This window comes from Leucoraja erinacea, chromosome 18 (genome assembly GCF_028641065.1).
Source record: "Leucoraja erinacea ecotype New England chromosome 18, Leri_hhj_1, whole genome shotgun sequence".
Lineage (NCBI taxonomy): Eukaryota > Metazoa > Chordata > Chondrichthyes > Rajiformes > Rajidae > Leucoraja > Leucoraja erinaceus.
Genome location: NC_073394.1, coordinates 24,983,515 through 24,997,017, shown reverse-complemented (window position 1 = coordinate 24,997,017; position 13,503 = coordinate 24,983,515). Strand labels below are relative to the sequence as shown.

Below are 13,503 nucleotides of genomic sequence, written 5' to 3'. Positions count from 1 at the left end.
TGATTAAAAATATTATCTAGTGGATGTTTGAGGCATCTGGTAGCCTCACAAAGACTTGGAATAGTTTAAGGCTGTCTGAAATGTTCTGAACAATAAACTGAATTATGATAATTTATTTCAGCTATTCCTCAAATTACGAGCTTCTTCCACAAGCTTCTTCTATAGAAAAGCATTTTCTAAAATGTAAATGTATAACATAGCACATATTAATTGAAGAATTCCTATGAGGGTTATTAATTTGTATCAGAACATCCCACAAAACGTGACGCTGAAATACTCTTTCTGAATACTTGGAAAATATATGGAAACATATTATGTTTTCATTATTGCTTAGATTTTCTAGAGAAATATGGGTATTTTTGTTCTTCTGTCCATTCCAAACCTAGCGTTTGAAGATGCCCCAGGAGCTCTATTTCTCCTGTTGAGCTTTTAACAAAGTTGGTGAAGTTGTTTTGACCTCATTTCCAGCTTCAAGATTTGGGGCAAATCTGTGAATGACTGTTGTGTGCTGATTCTACATTGGAGTGAGTCAGTGTCTTGAGATGTTCACTTATCCCACGGGGAATACTCATTGAATTGTCAGACCTGCTCAATCTTGATAGCAAAACCAGCCCATGTAGACAACACAAAAGCAAAAGTCCTGAACTTGTTGAAAAGTTCTATCCAGCAATTGCTGATTGTACTCTAATATTGGGGTCCCTATAGAGTCAGTAGCAAAATAGTTTAATTGCCATGTGCATCGACAATGGAACAATAAGACTTACTTGCTGCAGCTTAACAGGCCTGTAAATGCAATAACACACATAATATAATCAGAAATACAATAAATTAATAACATTCTCTTCTTGCGTACAGCCTAAAGTTGTAGGACAACTTGTTCTATTTGATCTTATTTGATTGTGCATACCAGGTTGATTGCATTCGTCGAAACAGGGCGGACCACGTGAAGGTTGTAATCTCCCACCCCAATAACGTATTCTGTAACCGTAATAGTGCAGAAAATGAAGTCCGTAGTGCAACCAAAGACACAGTCCATTAAGATCATAGTTGCTGAGTGTAACCTTGTGCAGTGTTCAAGAGCCTTCTGGTTGTGAGGAATAAGCTATTTGTCACAGTTTACAGGCTCCTGTACCACCTTCCCTCTGATCGGAGCAAAATTAACCATCTCTATTATACTAAAACTCTTCCCTTTGTTCTTAACATTCTAAATGTCTGTGTGGGCCAGGGTTGTATTGGCTTTCTTTTAATCTCCTTAATTTGTATCTACTTCCATACGCTAGGCCACAGCCTTCCCATTTTCACAAATTCTGCTCACATTTTTTCCCTCGATGGGATAGACATCTTCCCATCGCATTCCAACCTACATTCCCGGTTTTTAAGTTTTCATCGTTTATTTCAAAAAATTAACTGCTTTTCAGTGGGAGACCCTTACAGCACTTTCCATTGATGATGTCACAGTGCCATCTCACAGACGTCCAATCACAATGGATCTCATTTACAAATGACATCACAATGGGACAGGGGTGGGAGATTGCAACATTTACATGGTGCACCCTGTTCCCACGAATGTAATCAACCTGGCGTGCACAATCAAATAAGATCAAATAGAACAAGTTGTCCTCCCACTTCCTCTCTGCCCCCCCCTTCCTCTCTGCCCCCCCCCTTCCTCTCTGCCCCCCCTCTTCCTCCCTGCCCCCCCCCCTCTCTCCCCCCCCTCCTCTCTGCCCCCCTTCCTCTCTGCCCCCCCTCCTCTCTGCCCCCCCCTTCCTCTCTGCCCCCCCCCTTCCTCTCTGCCCCCCCTTCCTCTCTGCCCCCCCCTCCTCTCTGCCCCCCCTCCTCTCTGCCCCCCCCCTTCCTCTCTGCCCCCCCCTTCCTCTCTGCCCCCCCTTCCTCTCTGCCCCCCCCCTTCCTCTCTGCCCCCCCCCCCCTTCCTCTCTGCCCCCCCTTCCTCTCTGCCCCCCCCTTCCTCTCTGCCCCCCCCTTCCTCTCTGCCCCCCCCTTTCCTCTCTGCCCCCCCCCTTCCTCTCTGCCCCCCCCTCCTCTCTGCCCCCCCTCCCTCTCTGCCCCCCCCCCCCTCCTCTCTCTGCCCCCCCTCCTTCTCTCTCCCCCCCCCTCTCTCTCTCTGCCCCCCTTCCTCTCTGCCCCCCCCTTCCTCTCTGCCCCCCCCCTTCCTCTCTCCCCCCTTCCCTCTCTACCACCCTCCCTGCCTATCACCCCTCCCTCTCCCCTTACCCCCCTCCCTCTCTACCCACCTCTCCCTCTTCTAAACCCTCCTCACCCTCCCCTCTCTACCCCATCCCTCTCTGTCCCCCCCCCCTTTACCCAACCCCACCATCTCTGCCACTGCCCCGTCTGCCACCGCCCCCTGTCTGCCACCCCTGACTGCCCCCCCCGTCTGCCACTGCCCCCTGTCTGACTGCCCCCTGTCTGCCCACAGCCCCCTGACGGCCCCGCCCCCGTCTGCCCATCGCCCCCTCTCTGCCACCGCCCTCCGTCTCTGCCACCCATCGCTGCCACGCCCCTGTCTGCCACCGCCCCCTGTCTCTGCCACCTGTCTGCTCTCTTGCCCCTGACCGCCCCCCCTCTGCCCCCGCCCCCTCTCTGCCCCGCTCCGTCTCTGCCACCCCCCCTCTCTGCCCCCTTCCCTCACTGCCACCCTCCCTCTCTCTTTTCCCCCCTCTAGGAAGTGATGTGTATTGGGACCTGTGGGTTAGTGGTAGAATACTGCGTTCGCAGTTGAGGGCTATGCGCGAGTGGATAGGGCGGAGGATGGGGGGGGAAAAGGAGCAAATGAATAATATTTAAATAATAATTAAGGGGGGGGGGTTTGTGTGTGCATGTAACGCCGCAGGCTCCCCGCAACCGCATGTTGAGGGGACCGGACCCTAAAAGTCATCTGGCCATATCCCTCCACAGATGCTGTCCGCCCTGCTGAGTTCCCCCAGCAGCTCTTGAATTATTTACCGCACATTCCAGCATCTGCACTCAGCAGAAATTAGTCATACGCTCATAGTTGTATTACATAATGCAGGGGAGTGATGTAACTGGTCATCAAAATATTTACGTGGAATTTACAATCAAGCCCTGATCTACTGGGCATGTCAGCTCTGAGCCAGCATTCAGGACCAAATCCATGGTCCAGACGAGTGCAAGTCTAATGATTGGCGAGGAGGGGAGGGTGCATCAGTGTCTAGTTTAATGTCGACCTCCGAGTTACATCGTGCCAAAAGGAGAAAGAGTAATGAGCAGGTAAGGCAGTTTACATTTTATTGGTCAATCTGCTTCAATTACTTCTCTCCTCCCCTTCAGACAAGTATAAGTTCATCATTATAGCATTTGCAATGTTGTGCACTCTTAAGGACTAAGATTTTGATAGGAAAATCAGTTCCATGTGCATAAATTAACTCAGACTTATTTCAGATTTTGCAGTCCAAGAATTTGTCCTTTTAATCTATGCTATTTCCCAGAAGGATAAGTATTTTATTATTGGTTATTTTAATTCTGGCAAATTCACAGCCCAGTGCTCCTAGTTTCCCATGAGATTCTTTTCTTTTTTTCCCACTGGGTGTAGTTCCTTGAAGGTTGGAAGCCTTCCATTATTTCTCCAGCCGAAAGAATGAGCAGACAGGCAAGAAAATTAAAAACGACTGGAAATCTGAAATGAAAACTAAGTTCTAAAAATACACAGCAGGTCAGATAACATCAGTGGAGAGAGAGAGAGTTAATGTTTTGGGTAAATGGTAAATAACCTTTATCAAAACCAGGAAAAGTTTGAGATGAGTAGTTAAGATGCTTAAAGGATGCAGGAAGAGAGAATGAAGACTGTGGTAGGGCATATATCAGGAGAGATTAAATAACAATTGTGATAAATGGTGGCAAAGATTAGGAAATTAAACATAGGTTTGGAGAAGTGCAAATAAAAGAAGCCAATAAAAATATGAAAGAACTAAAAGAAAAAATCAGTTGGAATTATGAAATGCAAATGCTGAAATGTCTAAGTAGTTGAAGACTGAATCAAGTTCATAGGATGTTAAATACCTTGTTGGAAGGTGAGATGGTGTTGGAACAGTGTGGGAGGCCAAGGGCAGTGTGGTAATGGATTGGAAAATAAAAATGACAGGTACGGTAAGCTTAGTTCATACTTACAGATACTTCGCAACATTTTTCTGCAAAATGATCACCCAATCTGAGTTTGGTTTTCCTGCATTGTGACCACCAAAAGTAGTATATTAAACTGGTAGTAGTAGAAAATATAACTGCTTCAACATGATATAGTTGGGGCCCTGGACTGTGGTGAGGGAGAAGGTAAAAGTCTTGCATCTCCTGCCAGGAGTGAGAATATTGATGAAGGTGGCAGAATAAACCAGAGAGCTCTGGAGGGGAAAAGCCCTTCAGAATGCAGGAAGGGGAGAAGATATGACTTGTGGTGACACGATAAACTTATACACATGGTGTATAAAATCATTGGAGGATATAGATCGGAGGGTACAGAATCTCTTGCCCAGAGTAAGCGAATTGATGACCAGAGGACATAGGTTTAAGGTGAAGGGGAAAAGATTTAATAGGAATCTGAGAGTTAACTTTGGTGGGTGTATTGAACAAGCTGCCAGAGGAGGTAGTTGAGGCAGGAGCTATCCCAACATTTAAGAAACAGACAGGTACATGGATAGGGTTGGAGGGATATGGATCAAACGTGGGCAGGTGGGACGAGTGTATCTGGGTCATGTTGGGATCTAACCCAAGGGATCTAACACAAGTGGCAAGGAGCTTTCTTTAAAGGTGCGAAGGCGGCCGAGTTTGACAAAGTTGAATGTAGACACAGAATGCATAAAGTTTTTGCACAGCTTTTGTATTGCATATATTTTATTGAATAAAGTTTATTTTTGAAATTAAAATACTTAATTCTAAATCAAGCAAGTTCACTTTCCATCTTTATTAATAATTTTAACTTGTTACGGTGACAATTCCCTAAAAGACTCCACAAGCAAGTTATTAACTTCTCATTGCACTAAATTTGAAAGTGCGGAAATTCCAGAGATGCACGGGGAAAAGATGGACAAAGTCTAATGGAAACAATTACATTTTGTGCAGAGTGTTTCAAATTCCCAGGAGATCCAAAAGCCTTTACAGCGAATAACGTACTTTCAACTGTAACCATAGTGGAATTCAGGCAAGGCAGCGGTTAAACTGAAGAATAATTTCATGGACAGAAATTTAACAATGACCACATGATCTGATCTTACTTTAGTTGACTGGATAATAAATTAGTCATAGAGCGCCATTCACTCACTTCTCCGGCAATTTGTTGGAACTGCTGTTATTCAGTATAAAGCTTGCGAGCGCTTTGCACAACGACAAGTGTCTCGACACGAAACGTCGCCTATTCCTTCACTCCAGAGATGCTGCCTCACCCGCTGAATTTCTCCAGCATTTTTGTGTACCGTGTCCTTTTACATTGTACATTTCCTTAACACCGTCTGCTTTGATCTGTCGTTTTCACACCTAACCCTTCCAACCCTCTAGACACCCTCACCCACTGAAGAAGGGTCTCGACCCGAAACGTCACCCATTCCTTCTCTCTAAAGATGCTGCCTGTCCCGCTGGGTTACTCCAGCATGTTGTGTCCTTTAAGAGTCACTTTCAGTCGGTCTCTTAAAGAACAATCCCTTTAAGATCCCATCGCCACCCCTACCCAAACACCGAGACGAATCGCTATTTCTGATTGGCTGACGGGACGTAATATGATGTCAGCGCGCGAGCCGGATTGGGCGGAGACCAATGGGATGCGGTCTCTTTGGTGTCCGCCATTATCGCGCGGAGGTGACTGAGAGGCGGCGGGTAACGACAGCGGCGGAGAGGAGAGGAGGTGAGGCGGGGAGTGGCAACGCGGTGGGGCGAGTGGGTGCCGGGAGTGATGGAGGGGGAGTATGTGTGTGTTCGTGTTCAGTCGGGACTGACGGGCGGCTTGAGCTGGTGCAGCGGGGCCTGGGCTTCGGGCTTCCTCTGCAGCTGCTCGCAGCACGTTGCGGGCTGCGCTAAACTGCGGGCCACGCGATGTCAGCCCGACCGCTGGTTGGAAGCCAGGCAGCAGCATGAGGCCAGAAAGCCTTTAAACCCATGGGTCCGGCCTCTGAAGGCATAGCAACCGAAAGAGTTTTATTTCACTCCAATCAATAGTTTTTCGCTCTATAGTTTGAACTTTCAAAGACGGTGTCAAATAAGTTCCAGCCTTATTCAGTGATTTTGAGAAACGAACCAGTTTGCTTCATGTCAATTTTGTTAAACTTGCATCAAGGACTGAATGTCCAACTGAGTTGCAATTAGGAACTTTTGCTAGCTTTGAAATGTCCTGCTGTAAACGATCCTCAAATGAAATTGCACTGGAAGTAGTCCTTGGCCTATTCTAAATAAAAATGTGGGTAATGTTTGAGAACGGGTGCTGTCTAATATTTGTCCCCATGGTAGAATATATTTAAAACATTCTACTAGTAAATAGTCATGGGGCTTTATGGGGGGGGGGGGGGGGGGGGGGGGGGGGGGGGGGGGGGAAGCAATTTCTATCACCAGAAAAGTACAAGATAACTAATGTGATTAAAGGATGGTGTGCCCTCGACTTGATGCCATTAATTTGGGGGTCGAAAAGGAGATGATTGCATCGATGGATGCATAAATTGGTTATAATCACCAGAGTTCCCTGAATACTGGCAAGATACCAGTAGATTGTAAAAGAGGGGGACATTAAGCAGGAAACTAATGCCAATTAGCCTGTCATCTCAAAAAACGATGGAATCGTTATCTAGAAAGTAATAACAGGATTAAAAAAAAAAACCCCAATCAAGTGGAGTCAGCATGGATTTCAAAATCTAATAAAATCTAGCACTCTAACATTAAAAGACCACATGTTGATAGTTTATAACTAAGAGTTTCATTTTTAATTCTATCTCAAAAAACTTTTTACTGATACTTACCTCAAGGATCTATGTTTGACTACTATGCTGGAGTTTTTATTTTGTAGGTGTAACAAATGGATCCAGTAAACGTGTATTTGAATTCACAGAATGCATTCAATGAGGTGGCACTTAGAAGGTAACTGTATCAAAGGAATGTGTAAGAAAGAACTTCAGATGCTGGTTTAAATCAAAGGTAGACACAAAATGCTGGAGTAACTCAGCAGGACAGGCAGCATCGCTGGAGAGAAGGAATGTTTCGAGGGTGAGGAAGGGTCTCGACCCGAAACATCACCCATTCCTTCTCTCCAGAGATGTCGCCAGTCCCACTGAGTTACTCCAGCATTTTGTGTCTACCTTTGTATACGAGGAATAACCTATTGGAAAGGATAGGGGAGTGACTAGGCAAACACAATTTTAGAATAAACTAGACCAAATGCGGAACCCGTTGGGTCCCGTTCCCCCAACGCAATATTCCACCACTCGCCCATAGCCCCCAACTGCGCAGGCGCGGCTGACGTTTTTAAAGTTTAAAATGGCAATAAGGTAAAATATAAGATCAATGTGAACGCATCTCACTATCCCTCTTCAGTCCCCTATTCCCCACCTCCATTATCCTCCCTCTCCCACCCTCCACCCTCCCTCCTCTGCTTGCTCCCTTCACCCCCTCCCTCCCCTCCTCTCTCTCCCCCTCCCCATCTCCATTACCTCGCCATCACTCTTTCTACCCCTATCTTCCATTCTCCCTCATCCCCAGCACTCCCTCCCCCTCACTCTTTCTCCTCCCCTCCCCCACTCTCCCTCAACTCCCTCTCCTTTCCCCTACCCACAGTCACTCCCTCCCTCCATAACCCCACCCTCCTCCCTCTATCCCCCTCCTCCCCCATTCCTGACCTTCCCACCCCCTCACCTCCCACACTTTGCCCTCTCCCTCCCTACCCCCTCCCTTCCCTCAACCCCCCCCCCCCCCCCCCCCCCCCCTCTCTCCCTCACCTCCCCAGGATCTCAATGTAATCCACCGTTGGCCCCGTTTTCTCCACAACGTCAGCAATGAGGTTGTACTTGAGGCAGGAACTGTAGGAGGGGACGGGCCGAGCCGAGCGTCCTGGAGCCAAGGGAGGAAGAGAGAGATGCCGAGGCTGCAGCCTAATCCTTGCCCCGGGTCCCCTCCCCGCGGGCCCGGAGCAAGTCTCAGCGCTGCAGTCATTTTACAAATCCCTTACTTGAGTCGGGGGGGGGGGGGGGTTCTTGCCGGGCGGGGGAGGGGGGGGTGCTGCGGCCAAGTCCTTGCCCCCCGCGAGCCCCGATGCCACCTCGACCCAGCCTCAGCGCCGCGGTCATTTCAAATCAATAACGCGCGGGTACCGAGCCTACTGCACACTCGTGGGGAGACTCGGTTATTTTAAAATCAGCACGGGCGTCTGCCCTTAGTCACTCCCTCCCTCAATAACCCCTCTCCCCTCCCTACCCCCCTCCTCGCCCTCTATCCCCCTGCTCCCCCACTCCTCACCACCACCGCACAATGAAAATCACAATTTTTTTGTTTTGAATGGAATTCGTGTTTTTACCCTTAAATAACCTAAACATAATGTTAGCTGTTAATGAAAACGGAAGAATGTGATTAAAACATTTTTTTGGAAAATCACAATTTTTTAAATGTAAATGAGATTCGGGATCCCATTGTGGCGTCATTGGGACGCAATGACGTGCAGAGCAAGTGGAAAAGTGTTGAAAAATGCCTTTTGTTAAGTTTATAATGTCAATAATATAACTTGTCCCTTTTCCATCCCAGGACAATAGTGAGTAAGGTGGGCCAAAATTGTAGCGATATTGTGAACCGTTTTGGAAATGGAGGGAGGTTTTGAAGCAGTTTTACAAGTGGTGAGATCATGCATGGAATTCTGCCTCCTATTTTGGTCTTCATATGTAAGAGGCTGCCTACACAGCAGTCTTTTCTGAGAAGGTTCATGAGATTTATTTATGAGTTGAAGGAGTTGACATTTTAAGAAAATTACGATATTTAAGATTGACGTAATCTCTGAGACAATGCTGTGGTGGTCCGACTGGGTCAATCCTTAAAAGATGTTTCCTATGATTGGTGTATCTAAGAAAATGATAAAGGAGGGATTTCCCAATTTAGATGGACATAAGATGAAATTTTTTCTGAGGATCATTTATCTTTAGAATTCTTCACCCCAGAGAGATTTGGTGATATTGTCATTGAATCTTTCGTTCTTAAGAGTTTGAATTTCCAAACCAGGCCGTGATGCAACCAATGTGCCTAACACCATTCACATGTTGAGTATTCATTGGAGCTGCATCTGGCTATACAGTTATGGGTGTGGAAAGACTAAAATGGGGGGACTGAGTACACCCTGAGATGCCCCATGAGCTGATGCTCAGACAGGAGAAAGTGTTATTGCCTATCCCTACTGATTGAGGTTTGCCAGGAGGAAGTCAAGGATCCGTTTGCATAGGGTGGAACAGAACGAGTTTGACGATGAGTTTGGAAGGGTTGATTGTGTTGAACAGTGAGGTGCAGTCAATAAACAGCAGCCTGACTTGTGTATTCCTGTTGTCCAGGTGGTCCTGCACAAAGTGGAGAGCCAGCAAGATAGCATTTGCTATCAACCTGTTGTGGCAGTGGGCAAATTGATGTGTCCAGGTCTTTTACTGAGGCAGGATTTGATTTGTGTTGTAACCAACCACAAAGCACTTCATTGTAATTGATGTGAGTGCCATCGGTTGGTAATTATTGAGGCATCTCACTTTGTTCGATGTCAGGTATTTTAAGGCAGGTGTGAATCATGGACCTTAATAACAAGATTTGAACGTTTTCCTTGACCATTTCTGCACTCTTGTTCACTGGAGCTGTACTATTCACCTGCTATCTCAATGCAGGAAGAAGGCGCACAGCCAGATGGTCTAGTTTTCCAATGTGTTGGTGAGGGATGAATTTATAGGTGTCTCTTATGATGGAGTGGCTGTGGTGGAGACTGTTTGATCCTCTGATGCAGCAGGATACAGGCTGATGGTTGTTTGGAAGTGTCTTCAGGTTACTCTTGATGAAGTCCCTATTGGAGCAGGTATCAGTGTATAACTGGTGCTGTTTGTTGACCATGGCGTGTAGTTCTTTTCGTGCTAGCCGAACAACTGCAGGATGTAGACTAATTATGACGATATGGATGAATTCCTTGGGAGGTAGAAGGGACAGCTTCACTGCTGGTTGTTGCAGGTGGAAAGAACAGTAGTTGGACAAGACCATGTCCAAGCACCACCAATAGTTTATCATGAACTTTGATAAACTATCATAGTTTCATAGTTGATGCTACCCCTCACCCTTTTCCCAATAACTCCATCTCATCCATGCGATGGATCGAGCAACCATTGGGCTGAAGGGTAGATTCTGGGGGTAAGGCAGACACAAAAAGCTGGAGTAACTCAGCGGGACAGGCAGCATCTCTGGATAGAAGGAATGGGTGCTGTTTCGAGTCGAGAGCCTTCTTCAGACGATTCAGGGGAGAGGGAAACAGATATGCAAGGGTACGGTGAAAATGAAAGATCAAAAGGGACGAAGTTCAATTAAAATGTAGAATGGATGGGGAGGGATAGAGAGAGGCATCTACCGACCGCACACACACACACACACACACACACACACACACACATCGCGAAGGTGGGGGCCAGGGAAAGCGGTGGAGTGCTGTGCGCAATGAAGAGGAAGGTAAACGAGTGCCGTAAGTCCTTTAGAGAGCGTGGGGGGAGGGGGGGGGGAAGAAGGAGACAGAAGGGGAGGGGGGTTGGGAGTAGGAGTGGGGACACTTTTAGAAGTTTAATAAAGTTTGGCGGGTATTTTACCTAGGTTGTGAAACTCCAATGAGCTAATCAAAATGGCCGGTCAGTGAAGGAGATGGCCTATGGCTGCCCTCGAGTGCCTGTAAGTAAATAGCGACCCCACTCCACTGCACTACGAGTGAAAACGACCCATGCTGACCAAATTTTACTTGCGGAAAACTTTCAATATCCTGCAAAATTCCGCGACCTAGCTGAGGCCGGGCGCGAGTAGGCGGGCACCTCCCTCGAGCATGAAGGATAGTTCCAGCGACCTCATACGACCTCCTAGGACCTCGTATCGACCATGCTGCGAGTTTGAGTCGAGGGCAAACTCTTCTAAACTCGCAGTTTCGGTCGCCCAAGTGGGACAGGCCCTTTAGGATTTTTTCGTCACCTTACCGTTCTCTGTTCCAAGCGACCAAGTTTTGTTCCCGATCGGCGGAATATTATAAAAGTTATGAAGGTTTAAAAATCGTGAGATCAACAGATTGGTCTCCTCGCCTGTCTGCCACCATGAGGTAACGCCCCTTCCGGCATCCGCTGTCACTCACCGGGGCGAGGATAAAAAACCCCGGAGGCGGGGCTGAATCCAGAGTCCGTGAGTGAGAGAACCCAGCCACCTGGCCCGACAGCCTCCCAGCCCGAGAGCCCCCCACACACCCCCCTCCCCTCCCCCCCCCCCCCCCCCCCCCCCCCCCACCCCCTCCCCTCCCCCCCCCACCCCCCCCCCCCCCCCCCCCCCCCCCCCCCCCCCCCCCCCCCCCCCCCCCCCCCCCCCCCCCCCCCCCCCCCAACCCCCCCCCCCACACCCCCCCCCCCATACACAGCCCCCCCCCCCCCCCCCCCCCCCACAGCCCCCCCCCCCCCCCCCCCCCCCCCCCCCACACAACCCCTTCCCCCCCCCCCCTCCCTCAATAGCAATAATGTCCTTCCACAAATTAGGAGACCAAAACTGCACAAAATACTCCAGGTGCGGTCTCACCAGGGCCCTGTACAACTGCAGTAGGACCTCCTTGCTCCTAAACTCAAATCCTTTCGCAACGAAGGCCAACATGCCATTAGCTTTCTGCTGTGCTTGCATCCTTACTTTCAGTGACCTCCCCTTTTCCTAATCTGACACCATTCACATAATCTGCCTTCCTGTTCTTGCCACCAAAGTGGAGATGTTACATTTAATTCCCTCATCTAAATCGTAAATACATATTGTAAACAACTGGTGTCCCGGCACTGAGCCTTGCGGTACCCCACTAGTCTCTGCCTGCCATTTTGAAAAGGGCCCGTTAATTCCTGCTCTTTGCTTCCTGTCTGCCAACCAGTTCTCTATCCATGTCAATACCCCACCCCCAATATCATGTACTCTAATTTTGCCCACTGCTCTCTTGTGTGGAACCTTGTCAAAGGCTTTTTGAAAGTCCAGATACACCACATCCACTGGCTCTCCCTTATCCATTCTACTTGTTACATCCTCAAAAAATTCCAGAAGATCAGTCATTTCACTTGCACTTATGTGCAATGTAACAAATAAACCATATTGTATTGTATTGTCAAGCATGATTTCCCCTTCATAAATCCATGCTGACTTTGACTGATCCTGTCACTGCTTTCCAAATGCTCTGCTATTACATCTTTACTAATGGACTCCAGCATCTTCCCCACTGCCGATGTAGGGCTAACTGGTCTATAATTCGCTGTTTTCTCTCTCCCTCCTTTCTTAAATAGTGGGGCATCATTAGCTACACTAGTTTTGGTTGCAGCATTTAAACAAACTGCCTCAGATAATTTTGAAGATGCTGATTGGATGATGTTGAAAAAAAAAAGTTGAAACAAGCATAACCACATGCTAGCAATTTTTTATGGAACAGCAAAGTGTTTACGTGCAATTAGGACCGCATGTCATTTTGCGAGGGGTTACACAGAATGATTTGTAGCTCAAATCATCATATCTGTATTGTTCTCTATAAATGAAAATTGGCATACTGTGCACATGAAAAGTCAACATAACTTTCTTGTTGAGATCCTGGGTGTTTTTAACACTAGTTCTGTGGTTAAGACATTGCTAATAATGGTAAGGTCTTTGTTGCTTTTCTGAAATTGTTGTAGCAGGTCAGCTGTGTGGAGTGGAACTAATGTTGCAAGTTTTGTGGTTACAGATTCCCTCCACAAAAGTGCAGTTGTGAAGCAGTGTGTTTATAACCATCAGCAACTTCCGTGTTCTGATGGTTTCAACAATGATCAAACCAGATATTTTTTGTTAGTTTTGTAACCTTTCATGGTTTTAATTAAGACCAATGGATTAGCAAAGTTTCCAGCAATCACTTGAGTTTACAGCAATCACTTGGTCATTGTACCCACTATCTGTTGTAAGATGGCTAATATCTCAGAAATGTACTTTATTTTTAACACGAGCCACATGCATTTAACTTTTCATGACGTTGCTCAACTTTGCCAAAAATTATTTCCCATCTTCTTTTCAGAAGCAATTGAATTTCTCTCCAGTCAAGAAAATGTGTTTTTAGTTGATTGCTCAAACTAGAAATGAACACAAATAGGCACTAAGACCTAGCAGAACTTGTGAAGCGCAATATATGTTGTATACCTCACTTTTGCAGCACTGAAGTCTCGTCCCGATCAGATAATTCATTTGAAAATCTATCTCATGCATAAGCATGGGGTTGATAATCAAATGAAAATTAGGATTGTGAAGTGGCTGAAGTGGATAGGT

General features: G+C 47.1%; 1 protein-coding gene across 2 annotated transcripts in view; it reads left to right on the top strand.

Annotated features, from left to right (window-relative positions):
- Positions 1-5,742: 5,742 nt before the first annotated feature.
- The window catches only part of LOC129705823 (nucleosome assembly protein 1-like 4), an 80,503-nt gene continuing 72,742 nt past the window's right edge, over positions 5,743-13,503 (top strand). Inside the window, exon 1 of one of the 2 annotated variants that reach the window (XM_055649654.1) lies at positions 5,743-5,866. The gene's annotated coding sequence lies outside the window, so the exon portion shown is untranslated. The remainder of the gene's footprint in view (positions 5,867-13,503) is intronic. The other variant, XM_055649655.1, reaches the window with a different exon arrangement.